The sequence below is a fragment of the Equus asinus genome, chromosome X (assembly GCF_041296235.1).
Source record: "Equus asinus isolate D_3611 breed Donkey chromosome X, EquAss-T2T_v2, whole genome shotgun sequence".
Lineage (NCBI taxonomy): Eukaryota > Metazoa > Chordata > Mammalia > Perissodactyla > Equidae > Equus > Equus asinus.
Genome location: NC_091820.1, coordinates 113,786,934 through 113,809,943, shown reverse-complemented (window position 1 = coordinate 113,809,943; position 23,010 = coordinate 113,786,934). Strand labels below are relative to the sequence as shown.

The 23,010-nt window shown below is 40.4% G+C and overlaps 1 protein-coding gene across 6 annotated transcripts in view; it reads right to left on the bottom strand.

The window, feature by feature from the left end:
* Positions 1 to 23,010, bottom strand: part of GRIA3 (glutamate ionotropic receptor AMPA type subunit 3) — a 272,052-nt gene that overhangs the window by 147,942 nt on the left and 101,100 nt on the right. The gene's annotated exons all lie outside the window — the stretch shown is intronic.

Sequence of the window (23,010 nt, the reverse complement as noted above, 5' to 3'; positions counted from 1 at the left end):
CAATTTGGTGGTTCTCTATGATGGTCTTGTCAGTTTTCTCTTTAACATTTGTGTCTCTGTTCTGATTTTTTCATTTATTGGTTGCTGTGAGGTTTGTATAAAAGATCTCACAGATGAGATGGTACTTTTTCTGATAGCTTCTTATTTCCTCAGTCTAAGCAGGTTCCATCCCTTTCCTCTTCCCTAAATTATTGTTGTCACAACTTATTCCATTTTGTGTTGTCAGTTTGTGGTTAAAATGAAGTGATTATAGTTGTTTTTGATGTTTCACTTCCCTTTAACCTTAATGTTATAATTAAGTGTTTGCTAACCTGTTCTGATGGAGAACTGCAATTTTCTGATTTTGTCTGCCTATTTATCTCCTTGCTTAAGGCTTTGCAAACACTTTCTTTTTTTCAGGTATGAAGGCCTTCTTGATCATTTCTTTTAGGAGGGGTCTTGTGGTGATAAACTCCCTCAGCCTTTATTTGTCTGGGAAAGTTTTTATTTCTCCATCATATCTGAAGGATATTTTCACTGGATAGAGTATTCTTGGCTGAAAGTTTTTGTCTTTCAGAATTTTGAATATGTCATTCCACTCTCTCCTAGCCTGTAAGGTTTCTGCTGAGAAATCCACTGAAAGCCTGATAGGGGTTCCTTTGTAGATTATTTCCTTCTGCCTTGCTGCACTTAATATTTTTTCTTGGTCACTGACTTTTGCAAGTTTTACTAATATATGCTTTGGAGAAGGTCTTTTTACATTGATGTAATTAGGAGTTATATTAGCTTCCTTTATTTGTAGTTCCAGCTCCTTCCCCAGGTTTGGGAAATTCTCAGCTATTATTTCTTTGAACAAGCTCTCTGCTCCTTTCTCCCTCTCTTCTACCTCTGGACTATCTTAATCCTTATGTTGCATTTCCTAATTGAGTCAGAAATATCTCAGAGAATCTCTTCATTTCTTTTTAGTCTTAGTTCTCTCCTCTACCATCTGAAGCATTTCTATATTTCTCTCAATTGCTAATTCTCTCCTCCATAATATCAGCTCTATTATTTAAGGACTACAGATTTTTCTTTATCTCATTCATTGTTTTTCATCTCCAACATTTCTGATTGGGTTTTCTTTATAGTTTCAATCTCTTTTGTGAAGAATTCCCTCTGTTCATTAATTTTATTCCTGATTTCATTGAACTGTCTTCTGAGTTTTCTTGTGACTCGTTGAATTTTTTCATGATATCTACTTTGAATTCTCTGTCATTTAGTTTGTAAATTTCTTTGCCTTCAAGATTGGTTTCTGGGTGCATGTTATTTTCCTTCTGGTCTGGAGTATTAACATACTTCTTCATACTATTTGATAGGATGGATTTTTGCCTTCGCATAGTGGTAGTATCTGGTCACAGATTCCACCTGCCACCACTGGAGAGGGGCAGGAACTCTGGATTCTGAGCCTGCTGTGATCCCTGACAGCTGTGCCTGTCCTTTGGAAGCTATGCTGACAGAGCGTTTTCCCACTGGCTGCTGCTGCTTTATACATGTATGAGCTGGTGCTCTGGTGGGGGTCCCTTCCTCTGGTCAACTGGCCAAACTGGTCTGTGAGGTGGTAGGAGCAGCACTTTCTTTTGTGTGTGTGTCATCCTGGGGGTGCTCCCACTCTGCTCTTGCTCTCTGCCCTCCTAGGCTGCTCAGCTTGGTGAATATTCCCCCATGATTGCTTAGCCTCCTCTGTGTGGAGCCTTCCCAAGGCTGGGAGGCAATTCAGAGAGTGAAGGCATTCCCAAGGAGGACTGCCTCCTTGCCCCTCTCCTCTCAGAGCCACACATGGTCCTGTGCTCTAGGTCACTGCTGTTGGGAGAGGGAGAGGAGATCCCCTTACCTCCTTTCACTGCCTCCCAGAGGTTCCAACACCTACATGTTCAGATGTATGGCTGCATGGGTCTCTTATACATCTATTGTGTTGTGTGAATGTCCTCTGTTGGTTTATGAGTGTCCTTTTTGTTCTATATTAGAGGTGAGAGTCTAAGGGAAGAGCTCACTCCACCATGATGCTGATGTCACTGAAGGATAGAATTTTTAAAGCTCTGGAACTCTTTGCAAATGAAATTTTCATGGAAGCCCAATATATGAGACAGATAAAAGTGGAACTGCTCTGGTTTAAGGGATGGTGGTTAGAGAAGAGAAGTGACTTGCCCAAGACTGCATAGCTAGTTGAGAGTCAGAAGCAAGATTAAAAGCAAAGTAAGCAGGGCTGGGACTAGGGTGAGGCAAGAGAAGCATCTAGGGAGCAAAAACTTTTTCGATTATCTTTTTCTTTCAGCTATATTGAGGTATAATTGACAGATATGAATTGTATATATTTAAAGTGTACAACTTCATGTTTTGATATATGTATATGTTTTAAAATGATCTCCACAATGAAGCTAATGAATACATCCTTCACCTCACATAGTTACCATTTTCTTTCTTTTTTTTATTGAGAGAACACTTAATATTTATTCTCTTAGCAAATTTCAATAGAGTATTGTTAACTGCAGTCACTGTGCTGTACATTACATCTCCAGAACTCATTCACCTTGCATAACTGAAACTTTGTACCCTTTGACCAACATGTCTCTACTTCCCCCACCCCCTCAAGAAGGCACTTTCTCAGAGTTGTGCAAATGTAGTCTCACATGCCTCACTAGTCCAGGTCCTAGAAGCAAGTCTCTTCACTTCCAATTTAGTGCTCTTTCAAGTATGTTGTGCCGCACAGCCTACTTTATAGGTCTCATTTCAGGATGTTCCTTGGCAACATTATGAAGTGGACAGAGCTTATCTCTTTACATTTCCTTTCATCTTGATGCCACACAAGATCCTCGTGTTCCCTGTCTACCCAGTACATTACTAGACTTATTACCACCACTTCCAGCTTTTTCTTTCCTCCTTCCCCAGCATCAAAACTTTCCTGTCCTATGTCCCATTCTCTCAGCATCTGTCCTTTTCCAGGTGCCATCATAAGAATGGCTAATGGCTTAATGAGTACCCTTCCAGCTAACACAGTTGCATTTTAGCAGAAGCCTTAAAACAAGTGAATTTAGAAGGACAAGAAAAGGGGATGTTGAACTTTTTTGAGGGGTCTGTCCATCTCTTGGAGTCATTCAGATGATGAATATGAAAGCTGATGATGTGCTTTCTGATTTTAGGCTATGGCATTTAGCTAATGAACAGCTGGTAGCCTGTGGGTATCTCAGGGGTGAGTGGAGTGTGGGGGCAGTGGTGGAACCGGTCCCCAGATGGTCAGTGTCCATCCTGCTTATGTTACTCAACTGAATTTAGCTGAAGAAAGAATTACTCTATTTTTCTGTGTCTTCGGTTAACTCTGTAGCTCTCAACACTGGTTGCACATTATAATCCCCTTGGGAGCTTAAAAAAATTGATGTCCAAGCCTCATCCTGGACCAATTAAATCAGAATCACTGGAAGTGATTCCTGGGCTTTGTTTTGTTTTATTTTAAATTCCCTGGGTGATTGTTATGTACAACCAGGGTTGAGAACCACTGTCCTATTTTAATGGCTACCCAATACAAGTGAGGTATACGGAAGCAGGTCTCTTTTCTTAGGGTTCCTTCGTGACTGGCAGAAAGGTTCTGGGTGAGAAAAGCATGATTCAAGAAAGGCTACATACCACCTAGAAATAAGCAAACAAAGGCACAGAGGCAATAGAGGAAGGCTCAGACCAGGCCTACAGATTGCTTCTTCCTTTGGTAGATGAGGAATCTGGGAACACTGAGCATGTGGGAAGCAGACTCTAATGTACTTAAAGCACTTTACGAATGTCTTTCTTCTTCTGAGGTAGCATCTGTGTTTTTCTTTCTAAGTATAAAGTTAATATATGCTCATTTTGGACATTTGAGAAAAAACAAAAATTTCAAAAAATAAAGTAAAAGTAGGGGTGGCTCTATTCTTCAGAGATAGAACTATGGTTAACATTTGAGGTACTTCTTTCTATGCTATTTTATATAAATATACTGTGTACTTTTTATTTCAGTAAAATGGATGGTACTATTTGTGTCCTGTCTTTTAAAAATTTAGCATTATATCTTGAGCATTTTCTTATGTTATTAAATGTTTTCAAACATGATTTGAATGGCCATATAATATTCCATCCTTTAGACACACTATAATTTATTTAACTATTCCCCAACATGAACATTTCAATTGTTTCCACTCTCTCTCTATTATGAATAATGCTGTGATGATAATACTTATACAGCATCTCTAATTATTTCCATAGGATAAATGTCTAGATACAGATAGAATGTCAAGCCAAACATTTATGGTCATTTTTAAGGCTTTTTATACATATTGCCAAATTTCCCTCCAGAAAGGGTGTACCACTTTATATTCTCATTAGTAGAACATGAGAGTACTTGTCTCTCTGCCCCCTTGCTAGCACTGAATAATATATTTGTTCATTTGATAGGGGAATAGAAGCAGATTCTCTTTTCTGTTAGCATTTCTTTGACTATTAGTAAAGTTAGTGACTTTTTTTCATTTTTGTGTCCACATGTATTCCTTAATTTGAGAATTCCATTTATTTCCTTTCTCCACATTTCTATTGTGATGTTAGTGTCTTTCTTATTGATCTATAAGAGCCTTTATATCTTGATATTAAGTGCCACATATGTCACATATATCTCGATTAAGTTTTTTTGACATTTAATGTTGTTTGTGATACATTTTGATGAACAGAAGTTTCACATTTTATGAAATTAATATTCTTCATTATCAAAAAATCATGTGAGATGGAAAGAGGCAAATGAAAATTTCTCTTCTACTCTTATTCTAGTGCTCACCTCGGCTTTAAACCCAAACCTTATGTGAACCACTCTCTCTATTTCTTAAATATTCTTTGGTCTCCATGGAATTTCAGAGAAATTTCTCTTGGATATTGTGGCAAAGTAAGTGAATGAGGAAGCTACATATGGAAAATGAGGTGGTTTCTGAGACAGTAGTGAAGAGCAGAAAAGCAGAGGCAGAGGAAAGAGAGATGATGAGCCCAATTCAGTTATTTTGTGTTATATTTTGCCATATCTAAGAAACCTGATATTAAAAAACCTGAACTCAAATCCAGTACTTCAGGATATAATTAATCATATTACAAAGTGGACGTTTCTTTTAAAAGAATGCATGGAAAGATTCCCATAGCACATTTAAATCCAGATTTTATTGTTTGTGTTTGTTGTTGTTTTAACTTGACTTAAACACATTTCACTTCCACCAAAATCAATATAGTGATTGTCTAAATTTGAGATGCTAATGCAGAAACTCTTCTTAGTATAAGGAGCTTGAGACAGGAAGATCAAGAACCTCTCTGTGTTTGCATATGGATGTCAGTCTGTGGATTTTATGGAACAGGATAAAAACAAATATTCACCCACACCCAGCCCAATTTGCCCTTAGCAAAATAAGATTTCCCTGAGGTCTTCATTCCTCATAATTGTGTTTGTTTAAGTTTCCCTTTAATTAAGAGCTGACCCTCTGCAAATCTTCTCTTGCAGCTGCATTATTAGGATGGGACCTTAGCTAATTTGTAGAGTCAGTAAACCGAAGGTGCCCTCAGTTTCCCAGTTCTGTGTCCTCTTTCCTCTCCCCCAGTACAAATTCTCCCTCACTCCAAATTGAACTCTTTCCTTATACTAGACTGTCCATGACTGATTAAAACTTCAATTGTGACTCCCTCCGTGAAGGATTTGTGTTTTAAATTAGAATCAAAGCCTTAAAGTAAACGGCAAACACTAATGGAGAAATTGTAGACAACAGCAAGTGGGAGCGTATTGTTGGCAATTTGAGGTATTCCCAGTACCCAAATATTCCACTTGAGGAGGCAACTACCAACTGCTCAAGTTTAAAGTTGGCTCTGAAGCTGGCAGTGCTTGTAATCCTGCCTTTTCCATTTTTCTCTTTCATGCTGTTCTTCATTATGAACTTTGTCTCCCTGCCGGTGAATCATGTAGCTCCAATCTCCTCACCATAAACTGAGAAAGTATGCCCAAATAGATATCAGTTTTGTTGAGTGAAAGTAAACTTGCTTGCATTGTCAGCTGAAAGGAAATTTAGAAGACCATCTGGAGTAGATTTGCTTAACGTCTGGGAAAAGCAGGATAAGCAAGCTTTCTGATCCTCAACCATACCAGGTCTGACACAAAAAAATAAAAAATAACAACAACTGAAAGCAACTGGAGTTTGGATTAGAAGGGATACTACAATGCTTGTGCATAATTCCTTTGTGTTTCTGTTTGGTATCTAGATAATGGTCCTGGAATAGACTGCCTGCAATGCAAACTCACAGAAGGTATGAATCATCTCAAAGTTGCTCTGTGGGCTGCTGCACACTTAATAGATGTCATGTGATGATTGATCATGCCCATTAATAGGGTTTCTTATATAACATTTCCTCACTTGGCTTTTAGTTCCCTTGAAATCAGTAATTCCCAGCATTGATCACATGACTGAATCTCCTAGCCAAGCAAGTGGTGAGCAGCCTGGGTGTTAGTAGGCACGTTATGGGTACCTGGAGGAGAGAGCTGACTGTAGATCTCAATCAAAGAATGCACTTGCCAGCTCTAGTTGTGTGGCAGTGGGGGAAAGGCTTTACACATGATTTAAAAGGGACCTGACTTAGAGGTTGGAGGAAGAAGTACTACCAATCAGCCACAATATATCTTCTTTTCAGGTCCAATTTATTCCAAATAAAGCCTAGTGGCCTGCATTAATAAGATGATCCCTCACCCTGCCACCCCTCCTCTAGCAGGGGATGAACTTTGAATTGGTTCCCAGCAGTGGGTATATTTTGCGTTGAACATCCACATCCTGGGCTTCCCTTGGTACACGGTAGTTTACATTGTGGCCTCTGCCTACGGAGTAGTAAAGTGAACTGTCCCAGGTGGGACTTGAGCTCAGAAAATATGTGCTTGCATTCCATTAAGCAAAGGTTCTCATCAGGAAAGCAACATATCTGGAAACATTCTTCAGCATTCTCAATTTTCAGAAAGCAAGGCCAAACTAGACCTTTTAACATTCTTGAGCTTTTGGGGTGAGAGATGGGTGATGGTTACCAGCAAAAAGGAAAGGGGGTGGAAAATGGGGGTGAATTTATGCCAAAGATGAAAGGGTTCTGGATCTGATTGCAAAGCACCGTGCCTTATTCTGCCTGCGAGAGTGCTGAGACTTCTTGATCCTGATACTATTGGAAGGCTGTCAAAGGTAATATTAAGGGCAAGCTTTTGCCTAGAGGATGCAGAGTGGCCAAGGGTACAGTATGTGGACAAAGGAGAATGCACTTTTACCTTGAGGAAAAAAAGTTCCCTCTGACTTAATATTGTGGCCTAAAAACTGCTGGAGAAACACCCAAAGTTGGATATGCAAAACTTACAAGGTAAATAAGAATTTTCATGTGCTCCTCATACTAAGAAAAGAAAGACACAGATAAAAATGCCACCAAGGGGGCCGGCCCTGTGGCTGAGTGGTTAGGTTCATGCACTCCGCTTTGGCAGCCCAGGGTTTCGCTGGTACCGCTCATCAAACCATGCTGAGGTGTCGTCTCCATAGCAGAGCTAGAAGGACCTACAACTAGAATATACACTTATGTACTGGGGGACTTTAGGGAGAAAAAAAAACAAAGGAGAAGATTGGCAACAGATATTAGCTCAGGGCCAATCTTTAAAAAATTAAATTGCCTTAAAAAAAAACACACACACACCCCCCACCGCCACTACCACCACCTAGATGAACTCACTTTGATTAGTTGTTTTCTTTCAATTGAGTTTTTCCAAGGGGGATATGAGAGTGGATTTATCAGTACGGAGGAGGGTTGCAGGCTAATGTTTCATCTTGTACAGGCCTTGGACTCCAGGAAGAGCGGCTGAATCTTGCTTGAACTGCAGAGAAGTTAGATTGTCTGAGGTGACCAGAATTCTGCTAAGTCTCTTAGAATGCTCAAATATGAGAGTCAGAATTTAGTAATGGTGCCAATCTCCTCATTATACAAATGAGAAACTGAAGTCCAGAGAGAGAAAATGGTTTACCCAGTGGTAGATCCCAACCTAACCATGACCACAACCCTTTTCTCACTTTAACTTTCAATATTAATGTAAAATGATGTTTCTGTTGTGTTTTCTGGATAAAGATTCATTTTGGTATTGAGTGAAAGTTAAAATCCAACAGGAAAATCATGATGGTTATGCCTTGTAGCTTTGCCTATAAGATTTCTGTGACTTCCTAAAGGGCTCTGCTCCTCTTTCCTTCAACACCTTTAGCATGGAGGAGCCACAGATTCCACAAGTAAGTTCAGGTATGATAGCATATCTTCCTTCTCAAAGCTAGCTGGGACTCCCATTTGGTAATGGGGCCCACTCTAATTTACACAGACTTTGAAGCTCATGGCTTGGCTCATCCTGCCTAATCACACAGTACCCGTGCAGGGCACAGTCTCTAGCATCTTCAATCTCTAGTGATTTACTCTGGCTACCTCCATACCTAGAAAAACCTCACTCCCATCCCATAAACCTCTCATTCATTAAGACTCAGCTCAAAACATATCTCACCAAACAGATCTGATTGAGATGGTGGGAAATGAAGATTCCAAGCTCTCACATCCATCCTCTATTAGCCTGAGAATCTTAGGCTACAGACGATATGCACTATCTCTCAGGGGTTATGGTTGAATACCACCTTTAAATCATTGTTGGATTAAGAGATCTTTTTGGATTGTCATGTATAAATTTTTCACTCTCATCCCTAAGATTTTAAATTGAACTGCTTTTTCTTTCATTGCCAAGTTTGTGATAGGAGTATAAACTAACATTTCCTGAATACCCACATTGGGCTGCACACTGTGCTAAGCATTTATACACATTATCCCATTTAATCCTCCCAACAACCCTAAGCACAGGTCGTTATCCCCAATTACCAGATGAGGAAATTGAACCTCATAGAGGTAGATGTTTATGAATTAAAACACATAACCAGTAAATTTTGGAGCTGGGATCTACACCCAGGTCTGGTTTCCAAGTTCACACTCTTCTTTCTCCTCATCACTGGCAGAAATTACTCTGATATGTGCAGTTGCCCAGGGAAGATGGAATCAAACACTTTTCTATGTGTTTCTCCATGACAGGGAGGGCTCTAGAAGATGGTGTTGTGTAACTACCTGCAGACACTCCAGGATTTTCCAGGCCCACTAGGATGCATGCTGTGCAATCAACTGTAAGTGAATGCTTAACAGAAACACAGTCAGGGTTCTCTGGATAATGGCATATCTATTGTCAGTTAATCACCATGTTTGGAGTTGAGCTGAAGTTACTAGACTGGGTGGGTTTTATCATTGCTTATGTCCTTATTTATTTGTCACACTGTCTTAGATGCCCCCTGCCTCTAAAAGCAGCTGCTTTTTTCTGACTTCCCTATTTGTGTTAAATTTCCTAGTCATCAAATTCGAGCATTTGTTTTGACTCTTCTATTTCTCTAAGCAAACATGAAGTCAAATTAATTCATCCTTTCCGTGTCTTTCCCTTTCTTTACATTCCCATTACTATTAGCTATTTTGAAATTACTGGCATTTGCTTGGGCTACTGCAACAGTCCTTCCCCTTCCATTCAAGCTGCTCACTAAGATCAGCTTTAACTTTCTCACTCTTTTGATTATGTAATAGCTATGCTCATTCTCAAAAATCTTGACATCTTCAAAAGTTTTTCTTTACCCATAGCATAAAGTTCATAGGAGGTATTATAAATGTTTCAACTTGCTTTCAATCTAGGATTTGCCTTCTAAGAAAGTCTTGAGGGACTTATTAAACTGGGTGAGTTTGTGGTTGTTCCTTTCCCATTCTGGGACTCAGTTTCTTCAATATCTATTTTGAGGGGTCCCTTAAGGATTGTATAAATAGGTACTGTCAGACAGAGTTTGGAGGGTGGATCAGGAACATTCTATTTTGATAATAGACAAATGGAAGCTAGGACTTAGAGAAAAGAAAAAATAATCTGAAAGAGGGACAGACAGAGAAAACATCTTTCTAAAAATTTCTGCTCACTTACCCTCATGGCTCCTAATTAGTGTTTCACTTGGAAATTGACACTTTGCCTAGAGCTATGGGTATAAAGAAAAGAGATGGAAACAAAGCCAGTCCCACCATTAGGCCAAGCCTTCTTTGCCATCAATGGCACAGATTACTGAGAAGGTTGGCTGGCCAAGATGGAGGAAAGAGTCTTAACCTGTGGACTAGAAGGAAGCTAATTGGCCCTAGCAGCCATCAACGTCATGGCCTTGACTTCATTTAGCCAGGGATCTACCCAACTGAGCTAACTATATGGCCATGACTGAATTTAGGAAATGCTTCAGCAAACTAGAATCTGGGAGGTTTACAGAGGGAGAGCCCTGAGTTAAGATGCCGACTCTAGTGATGGACTGCTGGGAAACTGCACTGGCTAGGAATTTATTTGAATAAAATGAATCTAAATAGGAACCATGTAGCTAGTCATCATAATGATTGGGTTAGTGGAGGGACTAGTTACCATGCCCAAAAAGCTTCTGTGTTCATTCAGGCAAAGTGCTCAGTGACAGAACTTAACAAAATGGCTAAGTGAATTCTCTTGGCTAGAAATTTGATTCCACTGGCCGGTGTGCTAGGTCTTACGTATCACTTTGAAGAAGAGGAAGAGTTGTAAGGTCCTGCATGGATGAAAGTATTTATTAAGGTCTCCAGGAGAGTTAAGGAACCAGCTCAGGAGGGCAGGGGCAGTGGACAAGAGAGAAACAGTTAATGATAAATATTTCCTTAGCTTGTAGACCCCACCAGAGCCAACCGTGGGACAGTCCAGCAAGACTTGTTCCCATGCAGCCACCGGGGAGTGCAGATGTAAGACCATTCTAGATCCTCATATAGGCCTACTTTTAAAACCATCTTTATTTTGCCAGTGTGTTTTAAACACTGTTTGACAACCCCCTTAGGCTATAAAACATGTTTATATTTTGGATCAAAACCACATAATCATAATGCTCTGGAATCTTCTTAGGGGACCCTTCCCATCTGCAGTGTTTAGCTCTGCAAATATCACTGTAACAGAGGATCCCCAAAACCAAATACAAATGTTCTTTAAGGTTTATTTTGAGCAAAAAACACAATCAGCAGCAATGCTAAAGAGGAGAAGATTCAGGAATTACTTTAGGAAAGAAACAAGGCAGTGAATTTCTCTAGCAAATTTATGTTTTAATCCCAGGAGTTATATACCTTGTGCCTCAGAGGAGAGGTGGGTTTGCTCTGCCTGGCACAGCACTGATGCACTAACATCTGGGGCCTCCTCACAGAGTACATTGCTCTCCACTGAGGAGCTAAATAGTGTGGAAGCTATATTTCCTATAACCTTAAAGCTGTGTCAACTGCCCAGCTTAGCTGGCCCCACTAGGATAGATTGTTTTTTCCAGCATGAAATAAATGGATTGTGCCTTGGATGATGTAGCTGCTTCCGTTGTCTTAACCACTGATGCAGATCACAGCATGAGTGATGCAGCAGCAGCAGCCATCCAGAGCCACTGTGAAAGTGGAAGCGATGAATGGAGTGGCTGGACCTAAAATGAGTTTGGCCTGCACGATTGGCTTCAGGAGGCAGGGTAGGTGCCCAGGAAGGTTTATTCAAGTAATCCAGGTCCCAAGAAAGATAGTCTATGCCAAGGTCTACATTTGCCACGGCCTCTGCACAGTTCTGGTTACACTAAAGGATTATTTTAGCCTCAATATAAAAGAATGCTATTGTTAACTACTAAGAGAAGAGGTTGATGTGTCACAATCTCTTACTCCAAGCAGAGCAGCTAGGTTTAACTCATTTAGAAAGGTGGCATATGTTCTTGCTACTTAAAGTGTGGCCCCTGAATCAGCATATGAATTATAGAAGAAGATCCTAAAGATGCTGTACTGACACCTTTGCTAATTAAAGCATGGTCTGTGGACCAGCGACATTGGTATCATCAAGTCTGCCTGCTAGAAATGCAGACTGTCAGGTCCTACCTAGATGTAAATGAATCAGAATCTGCATTTTAACAAGCTCCCCAGGTGTAAGCACATCAGAATTTAAGAAGCACTAGTCTGGTCATTATTATATATCTACTGAGAACTACACTTTGGCTGGTTAACACAGATGGGTGATTCAGAAGGAGGGAAAGCCCAAGCTTCAGTAGAGGTTATAGATGGGAAGTGAACAGTGTAGGGCTAGGAAGAGACCAGAGCATGAACTGGCAAAGGTGGGAAAATGACTCACTCGCTCAATCGAGGCGTAGGAAAAGCCTCTTGACAACATGCTGAGAAATTTATGCTGATACCTTTATGACATACTGAGTAGCAAGTTGGAGTCCTCCTCTACTGGGGATTTTTCAAGGCTCCAACCAAGACAGGCTCAGGGAAAATCCTAGCATCACTGAGCTGGAAGGAATTCTTTTGTACTCAGTCCAAATGGGCAGCCTAATCTCATCTATTACCTATCCTGTTGTCTTGCCTTTGTCATCAGCCATGGAAGCTCACAAGGGTCTATAGTCAAAGAGTTCTTGGAAAGAGAGACTATAAAACATAGCGGCCTTCCATACAGGTATGAAGGGTTGCATGTAGGGAGGCCCTTAGACTGAATCCTGTAGTAAGGAGAGGCTGTACCAGATCCAGAGGACTGTGCCCAGTCCTAGCTGCCTAGGCAGCATGCAGGCTTTAGATACTTGATGGGAAACTCTTGAACCTGCTCAGAAGTGTGGGGAATGGGGAGTTACAGCTACTAGAGGAAGAACTGCAGTATTGTTACCCCTCAGTTCTGTCTCTGTCCTATGTGAAATATGCTGCTATTCAATTCCAGTTTTTGAAATGCTCCTGAAATTTTGCCTCCAGTGGTCGTTGCCAAAGAACAAATTTCATAAATCTTGTATCAAATTCTACCAACTCAAAGCCATCCAGGTTTTGTTCTCCTTGAAACAGCCACAAAACCCACATGACAATACAAAGAGAAATGCTATCTTCTATTAGCATCCCTCCCCTACCGACCCCAATTTAGTCATCAAGCGCTATGGAGCTGTGCACAATTGTATAGCTGACGCGATATTTACATTGATGAAAATTCTGAAAATGGTTCTGAAAGCATCCCAAGGTTGTTTCAAGGGGGAAGATGCTGTGAGGTCTTTGTCCTGACTTTGCCTTGATCGTGGCTTCATGGAGATGAAAGGCTTGTAAACTGCTTCTTGTCCCTAGAGCCTGGCAGTCCCCTGTGCCATTTTAATTTGAGCTTTTTGTATTAGAATAGAGTGAATGAGCAGGGGAGGTTAATTATCCTAATTAGAAAAGAAGTGAAGCCATGGCCCTTCTAGGTCAGGCACTTGGACAAACCTCCCCTGGCTCTAAGCTTTGGGCATTAGATTGTCACTTGAATGCCAGAGGATACAAAAAGCATCCTCCTCAATCTTCTGCCAAAGCCCCTGAGCAAGACAGAGAAGAATTCTTTTCAGGAAATGGTGTGTGATAAGCCTGTGCCCCAAGGCCAGAGAGAGGGTTATCTGGTGGTGGCAGATATGTGGGTTACAGCTGGATGGGTACAAGTGTGTTGGTCCAATCCCAGTGTCAAGCAAGCTCAATGCAGCATGGAGAAATACTGCTGTTGTGATCATTTCTAAAGATATGCATCTCTTCCTGAACCTCTTGATATCCTATCTTCAGCTGGCTAAAGTTGTTGGTATCTTTCTAGAAGGTAAACTCCCCTGGTATTCTACTGGTACTTTTTGGATCAGTATTTTGTTGTTGGATTTATCGATTCTCATATGCAACACCTTCCTCTTCTTCCATTCTCCCATGCACCATCTATTCTCTGAATAGATCAACCCTGCTCCCAATATAGAAGATGCTTTAGATGACGTATGTGAAATTTCTTAGCACAGTGCCTCGCACATAATAGGTACTCACTAACTGTTAATTTACTCCCTTCCTTCCTACTAGAGAAGAGTGTATCTGGGACGCAGCCACAATAGTCACTTGTTCTGCTCTCTGAGCCGTGTATTTGATGTATGATATCTGGTCAATTTGTGATCTGGTGACGTAAGTGGAAACATAAAGCCTTAGATAAAGCTAGAGTAGTGACTGTATGATATTAAAGATCAAACTGGTCAATTAGCCAGACATACCCAAGAGACATGTCTAGTATTTGCTTTAAATTATCTACGTACCCAAGGGATGAGTAAAAAAAGAACTTAAGCTCCATCTTTCAAAACAGGCCTCAGATTATTGAATGATCAATCTGCGGATCTATTACAATTTGCCTTATTCATACAGAATAGTCCAAGAACGTTAACATCAATGACTCCTAACAGAATGACAGAGCAAGTGGAGTCTCAATAGACCGTTTAGTCTACCCAGCCCTGCTTCCCCCGGCCTCCTATCTCCAGCCATCCTGTCTACCTGCTCTTTAAAATTTATGCTCTTCTTTATTATTTGCAATAGAGACAGGGAATCCAAGCTGTGAATAATACTGAATAGTAGATGTACTTAAATTCACTTATATTTAATTTTGGAACATTTTTTATACTTTATAAAATTATTGATTATGTGTCTGCATGATATCGGAATGAATTTAAATATAAAGGCCTGGTGGTAGAGGAAATGGGAAACAGTCCCAGTTTCTTACACCTATCGCTTGTGCATTTTGTACTCACAACTCCCTCCATGCTCATCTCTCAGACTTATATACAATACTCACCTGTGTAGAATTACCCTCTCCCAAATCTTCCCTAGTATAGAGGGAGTGGTTGTCAGTTTTAAAAGATGAATGGAAAGTAAATAGAGGATGTTTGAGATACTGGAGAAAAATAGTTAAGAAAAATGAATGCTAATGGTCACTCAAAAGCAATATTGGTATTGTGGATAACTTACCCCTATAATCAGGCAAGGATAACACAGTGAAGGAGACAAGTCTTCTGCAGTCTCAGTGTTTATTCTTGGTATAAGAGGTATCTTTGGGATCTGTGTAGAAAATCTAAATTTTGGGACATATAGCTTATATAGACAATAGAGTGCTCTTGCAGTCATTTGTCTGATTTCTTGGTCTTGTTTATTTTTTGCTCTGTTTTGTTAGTTCCTAAGTTTTGGCATTACACTCTTTAGTAAGTGGAACAAATCACCCTCCAGTAGTCAAAATTGGCAGCTGAGTTTTACTTTGTGTTTGGGTGGGCGTGGGTTCAAAATCAGGTCATCTGGTATAAACTCAATTTGAAATTAAGTTTTTCTTAGACTTCTAGAAGCCTAGGTCCCAAATTTGATGACAGTGGTTCAGGCAAGCTTCTAGGGCAAGTTTTTCTTGTGGGAGGAAGTAACTAGATTCATTTGGGGGGTGAGTTATGACCTCAGAAATATTTAATATTATAGAACTTTCAAGATTTTCTTTCTTGTCATTGAAGCTTTACACTATCACCGTTTAGGGAAGGAAGGACCAAAAGTGTATTTTGAACCTACTGAGAGTTGGCAGACAAACTCTTAAGAAGATAAGGCATTTTTGTTAAGACTGCCACCAAATCCCAAGACTGCCTATGGCATTATTGACAGTAAGTAAAATGATCTCTTTATTTATTTTATCTGATTTATTCCAAGACTCTCTTCTTGCTTTTCAATTAATAATACAAACTTAATTTCAAACTAGCTCCAGGCCAGTATACCCTTTTGGAAGCAGTTGCCAAACTTTCCTTTATTTAATTCTTTATTTAATAATTCTACGCTTGTCCGATGGACTTCTGTTCTTACATGTGAGTTGGCCTCATCAGCCCTCTTGAGAACAGTCATCAAAGGGACTCTGATAGCCTCCTACAGATGGGATCAGCGAAACCTCCACCCTTAGTCAACTTGGGCTAATAGTCCTGAGACTGTTTCCCTGGCCTCTGGTACTTCAAAGGCACTGTATGAGAGAGGGAACCTCAGAGGAACTATTTTCCTCTGAGGTAGGCCTTGCTAGAATTATGCATAATGCCAAAAATACAGAGGCCATGCAAGAGATCATAGAGATGACATAGTCACAGAAAAACAGAATGGAAAAGGACTTTAGATATCATCTAATCGAATTTTTTTATTTTATGGATGCATACACTAAGGGCCAGAGGGGAATGTGGCATGCTTGGAGAATTGTAAAGAGGTGGGGGAGTGCTTTCCAGTAATGTGTATAGAATTTTCTGGGTACCTGAGTGCTTGACAGAAAGTCCTTGTTGTTGTTATTCAAGTTACGGAAAATGTCCCTAACATATGTAAGTCCACTTTTCTTCCTTAATAAATATAACCAAGTGAATATTGTGGAATCTTTCTTGGTGCCCAAGGATATTGCAATATCTCAGGGTCATCATTCTGAACATAGGTATTTATTGCCCAGAACTGTAGAACTTGAAAGTGGAAGCAGTTGGCCAAATGTGTATTGACCCTAGAGCAGCTCAAAGAAATTGTCACTCTCACTAAATCTCTGATATCACGTGCCCTTTTTAAAAAATCACTTGTTTCTTTTCTAAAAACTTTGGGCAGAAACTCTGGCTATTTGAAGATTCTGACCCATCAGACTCTGATTGATCGAGATTTTATTATAAAAAGATAGCTGAATGATATTTTGGAACCTGAAATTAGAGCAGACACATGGTATGCCTTCATTGGATTCTCTTTGGGCTTAGCACTAAAACTGGTGTCTTTTGGGTTGTGGGATACTCTCCCCGCAGATGAAATGCCTGAAGCAAGCCAGGATGCTCCTGGGGCATGGAAGTCGGATGTCAGGGTAGAGGGGTCAAGACTGTGGGGCCAAAGAGCATGGCATTATTGCAAAGAGTGGCACTAGACCAGCACTGAACCTGCCCAAAATCGGTAACAATGCAAAGCATGAAACAGAGGGAACTTCAAGGAAAAGGATAGACCTTTTAACCACAGTTCCCTCCCAGGTACACGTTTGCTTAAAACGTTTAAATAGTAAAGCATGTGACTCTCATAAATGGGTGACAGACCATTGCCAGCAGATGTCTCACTAGATGAATTTTACATTTATTTCACTTTAACATCCTTTCCTGAACATAGCATGTCGTCACCCAAACCAAGGTGACAAATATTCCTTGGAAGTGTCCTGTCATTTCTCTGGATGGTCTCCAACTAGGGATAACTAAGCCTTTCTGCCTGGACCAAAGCACTGCTCTGAAACCAAGTGAGTGATTTTATGATTTGTTTGGTTGGTCAAATGAAAAACCTAGATCCTGCCCACTACTGAGTAATTCTGCTTTCCAAGGTGATCGATCAGGAGCCTGGACACACCCTTGCTAGATACCACAGCCTACCTTTCCCTCAAAGTGCCACAGAGCATATCTGAATAAAATCTAAGTGCACTAAAATTAGTTTGATTTTAGAGAAGTTCTGCAGTAGTCCTTGAAAGTAATAGGAGACACTTCAGGGGTGAGAAATGATGAAGGCTTTGGCGGTGGCAATTTTTTGCTCCAAAACTCGGATTTGAAACAGTCTCTTGGCACCCAGCCTATACAAACAAAATCCTATTGTAGGTGTGTAATAGTAGACACTTGTCCTTTTAGGCTGAGACAGAGGGTGGAATCACCAAGCGGAAAGCCATGACCCTTGAAATAGCTACTTCCCCAGCCTTTCTCTGACCTTATAAGAGATTAAAACTCCTCAATGGAAACTTCTGGTTTATAGAGAAAGATTTCAGTATTAAGCAAACACATGGGCCTGTGTTACCCTTGACTTCTCTTAGCACACGAAAGTGGCTCAGTGCAGATAGAGTAACAGACCCATATGACAATCCTCAGAATCTCCGGGGGAGATCTGCATCGGTAAACTGAGTGCCTTCTACAACATAAAACCACCAGTAACCCTGTGAGGTGGGACTATTATTATCTCTAAGAGGAAACTGAGGCCCAGAGAGGAGCATGTTTTGGCTGAGATCACTCAGCTTCTAAGTGCTGAGAGCAAGGAAGCAATCCTATGTCTGTCTGGTTCCAAAGCCTGTGCTCCTTCCACCTCCTTAGAGACCAGGGAGGAGAAAACTGGTGTGGATGAAAGATGCTTTCAAAACTGTAAAGAATACATTGGGGTTGGAAAGACATTTAAAGACCGTCCATGGGACTGGCCCCGTGGCAGAGTGGTCAAGTTCGTGCACTCTGCTTCGGCAGCCCAGGGTTTTGCTGGTTCGGATCCTGGACGTGGACATGGCACTGCTCATCAGGCCATGCTGAGGCGGCGTCCCACATAGCATAACTAGAGGCACTCAACTAGAATATACAACTATGTACTGGGGGGCTTTGGGGAGGAAGAGGGAGGGAGAGAGGAAAAAGAAGATTGGCAACAGATGTTAGCTCAGGTGCCACTTTTTAAAAAACAAAAAATAAAGACCATCCAATCAGTCTTTACAGATATGAAAACCGAAGTCCCTAGCAGGATACTGATTGACTCAACATCACACAGAAGAGAGCTTAGCCAAAATTTTAAGACCAAATTCATCTTATCTGAACAAGAACTACTCTCCAATCCAATGACATCTGATTTCATGACTAAAAATAATTCCAAACTATACTGAACATTTCTAATCTGTCTTTTAAAGGTATGGTTTGTTCAGAAACTCCATTTATTACAGAATGGCCTCATCAGGGCTGGATACCTTTATTCTAGTCCTTGGGTGCAGCCTGTACCCCTTACTCTTGCTGGCTATCTAGGAAGTTCCTGTCGCTGGTCATGAAGTTATCCAGGCAGAAGAGTGTGAATTGTTGGGCAAAGCCATACTGACTCCTCAAAAAACAAAAATTTTTACGAACTTTGTTTCAAACAGTGAAATTTGCTTGAAATCTTATATGAAGACATTATAACAAGCATTTTCAGCTAATTGTCTAATCGTTGTGTAGGCCCAGCATCCATGGTAGGATTGGTCAGAGTAATTTGAGAATTTTGGATTTAGAATTGTTTTCTCCCTCTCTCTCCTCAGGCACATTTTAAGTTATGTAACAGAGTTAAGAGTATGGGCTCTGTAATCACACAAAGCAGTGTACAAGTCCTAGCTCTACCACTTTCAAGCTGTGTGACTTTGTAAAAGTTATTCAACTTCTCTGTGCATCAGTTTCCCTATTCATTAAACGAAAATAGTAATATCTGACATTTATTGGATGGTTACCATGTGCTGGGCATTGTTCTAAGTGTTTCATAAATACCAACTTTAATCCTCATAGGTAGCTATCCTCTGAGGTAGGTGCTACTATTGTCTCCATTTTATTGATGAGAAAACTAAGGCATGGAGAGCTTAAATATCTTGCCCATGATCACACAGCTAGTAAACAGTAAAGGCAGAATTCAAACCCAGACCATCTGATTTCAGAGCTGGCACACTTAGCCACCACACTATACCTAACTCATTGAGCTAATGTGAGAATTAAAGGGGATAATATGTTAAAAAGTGAACCTAGGCCTTGACAGACAGAAGAACTTGATAATAATTAGCTGTTCTTACCAGTTTTTCCTACTTCCCAAAATACTGATTGATAATCTGTAAAGAATTCCATTTCTAGACAGCCTTCCCTGAATAACCCAACCGACTTGATCTGGCACACTTAGCCACCACACTATACCTAACTCATTGAGCTAATGTGAGAATTAAAGGGGATAATATGTTAAAAAGTGAACCTAGGCCTTGACAGACAGAAGAGCTTGAGAATAATTAGCTGTTCTTACCAGTTTTTCCTACTTCCCAAAATACTGATTGATAATCTGTAAAGAATTCCATTTCTAGACAGCCTTCCCTGAATAACCCAACCGACTTGATCTTCCCCATGATGGCATTATTGCAGTATAAAGCACACAATTTAGGACGAGATTATATATTGTCCCGGGTAAAAACCGTATCTTTTCCTTCTTCTATGTTTTCCATAGTGCCTAATAAACCCATAGGGGCTCAAGAAATGTTTGTGGACTGGAATATGCAGTGTCATTGGTGTCTGGTGACAGGACTAACAACTGTTCCCATAGCGCAGTGCTCCTCCAGCTTTCATGTGCACATGAGTCGCGTGGGAGTCTTGTGAATGTGGATTTTGATTCCACAGGTCTGCAGTGAGGCCTGAGAGTCTACATTTCTGACAAGCCCCCAAATGATGCTGATGCTTCTGGTCTATGAACCGCACTTTAAAGTAGCAAGGCTACAGGGTACAGCGTCTTTGGGGTCTTCTCCACAGTTGGTATGTTTTGGTAGAAGCATGCTTGAATCCATTTGATAAACAAGGTATATAAGGACTTAGATATGACAACATAAGGTGGAATCAAGCATTTTATTCTCATGGAATAAACAGTTACATGGAAATTTGAGACTGGTCATGAACAGCCATTCGTTTAGCAAGGCCTTGTTAAAAACCCTACCACATACAAAGCTTTGTGCTAACACTTTCTATGGACAATATAAAGATGAGTTTAAGGTATAGGCTACCCATTGCCATTTAGATTGTCAACTTTGGTAAAGGCTTCCGGTTTCTGCTCCAGTGAACTAAGTGGACTTTGCATATCCAAATTGAAATTTGGAAGGAAAGTGGTATAACTATTTATTCGTGTGCAAGAATTAGTAATGCCAATTAAGGCCATTTAGATTTGCTGATTGTACTTAACACTATATTTTCCACTGTTTATTATTGGAGTAATTGTTTGTGTCAAAGTAATTTCTGAGGGAACATAGCGTAATTTATCTCAAGTCCCCATTAGATGATCTGGATGTTTCAGCCTCTTGAAATGCAGCAGGAGACACAGGCTTTTAAACGGTGTGTGGAGGTAGGGTGGGAGACGGGGAGGGTGTGGGTAACAGGAGAGGGGAGATGAACCAGTTTAATTCATGAGCATAGGGTAAGAAAACAACATCCTAGACATGTTTTTTACATCTTTTCTCAAAGTCAATTAACCAGGAGCAGAACAGCCTATAGACAGCACAGTTCAGTAGAAAGAACATTAGGCTGGAAGTCAGGAGACCTGCAAACTAGTCTGTCCTCTGTATTGACCTAGTTGTGGACCCTTGGATAAGTTGTCCACCTCTCCAAGCTTGCTAAAGTAGAGTTAATCATACTAGTCTTAGCGGTCAGATCCAAAGACATTATCTGAGAATAATAGGTTGACAAGCAAAAGTGGTATAAAAAGTCAAGGTAGCGTTAGCAATTATTTTGCACACATTTAGATAAAAAAGTGTTCTTCAAACTTCCTACATAGATGATGGAAAACTAAAGATCAGTCTCCCTTCATTCCAAGGTGGGAGTGGGAGAAATACTGTTCCACTTACAGAATACCTTTTACACCAGAGAAAGGGTCTCTACCCACATATCATTTACCTTAGTGATATATTCCAACATTTTTTTTTTTAAGATTTTTTTATTTTTTCCTTTTTCTCCCCAAAGCCCCCCGGTACATAGTTGTGTATTCTTCGTTGTGGGTTCTTCTAGTTGTGGCATGTGAGACGCTGCCTCAGCGTGGTCTGATGAGCAGTGCCATGTCCGCGCCCAGGATTCGAACCAACGAAACACTGGGCCGCCTGCAGCGGAGCGCGCGAACTTAACCACTCGGCCACGGGGCCAGCCCCTATATTCCAACATTTTTAAGGATGGAAATGGAAAATAAGTTTAGGAGATTGGACCCTCTTTCACGCTTCCACCAAATACATCCTTGATTGAAAAAAATATGTACCTTGAGCCTTGTATGTGTCTGTGTGTGATTTGCCTCTTATATCTAAAAATTGGAGTGTGCCAAAAACCCATATAGAACTAATAAATGTTTCTGATCAATCTGCTCCTAGCCAACTTGGGTTTTATGGAACAATTATTTGTTCCCTTTCTTATAGCCCCTAATTCTGACTCGGTGAGTGTCTGGCTCCAGCTATGGGCCATGACACTTAAATCATAGTGTACTTTGGATGGTGCTCCTCTTTCAGGAGGACCATAACTCAGAACACTTCCTGGGTATGCTATTTAAATATCCGACTCAGCATCCTGCGATACAAAGAACCCCTCCATGCCATTTGTTATGATAGGTGCTGTGAGGCACGGCTCTGATTCTGGGGACTCACACGTACAATAAATCCGACTACACTCTGCTGGCAGTGCACATAATTATAAAATATGCAGAATGCTTGTTATTAACTAGTCTCATGGAGAAGATCTACTGCGCCACGCAGGATATATTTTGGAATAGCGCTACAAACAGTGATTGATTTTTTAAAATTCGCATCTCTCCTATTCTTTTAATCACTCAACCTCTAAGAACTAGCAAACATTTATAGACATTTAATGAATGGGAAGCAAGGCCCATTCGCAAAGGCTGATAAAAATTATTGTTTGCCTCTTAAGTGAAGATTAAGTTCTGGTTTTGTTTTAATATGAAATTATTTAACATAGCATTTTTTATGGTGTCTATGCAGAAATAGAGACCAAGATATAAATTAGCTGGGAATTATCAAGGGAGCCTCCTAATAGTTATAAAAACAATGAAAACCATTCATAATCTTTAACTATTTGGATCCCAGTTGTATAGGTTATCATTCTTTGGCCAATATTTATTTCCAGAAGACAGGCTTTCCTGTACATTAAAAATAAAACAACAAAAACACTAAAAAACATACACACAATTCCTTCTTCTGCAGTGAAGCTACAAGAGTTAACTGTTTGTAGGATCCTTGTAGAAGGAACGCTTGTGGGGATTGACTAAAAGCAGTAAGGATGATGCTAGACTCCGTTACAGGGAGAGGCTGCAGGCATATAAGAACAGAAATAAGTTTTGCTCAGTGATGCTGGGTCATGAATATGGTGCTTCCCAGGATGTGATGCTACTGGTCTCCTGTTCCGGGAAGTATTCCCATCCACAGCTACAGAGATATATGCCTTCATCATGCCCTCTTCCTTTTCCTGTTTAGAAAGGAGTCTCTTTGGGCACAGGAAATCCTAGAGCTATCTTCTATTAGTACTGACTCCTCACTGGAGAATCAAGCCTGCAAGTCATCAGAAATTATGGTTT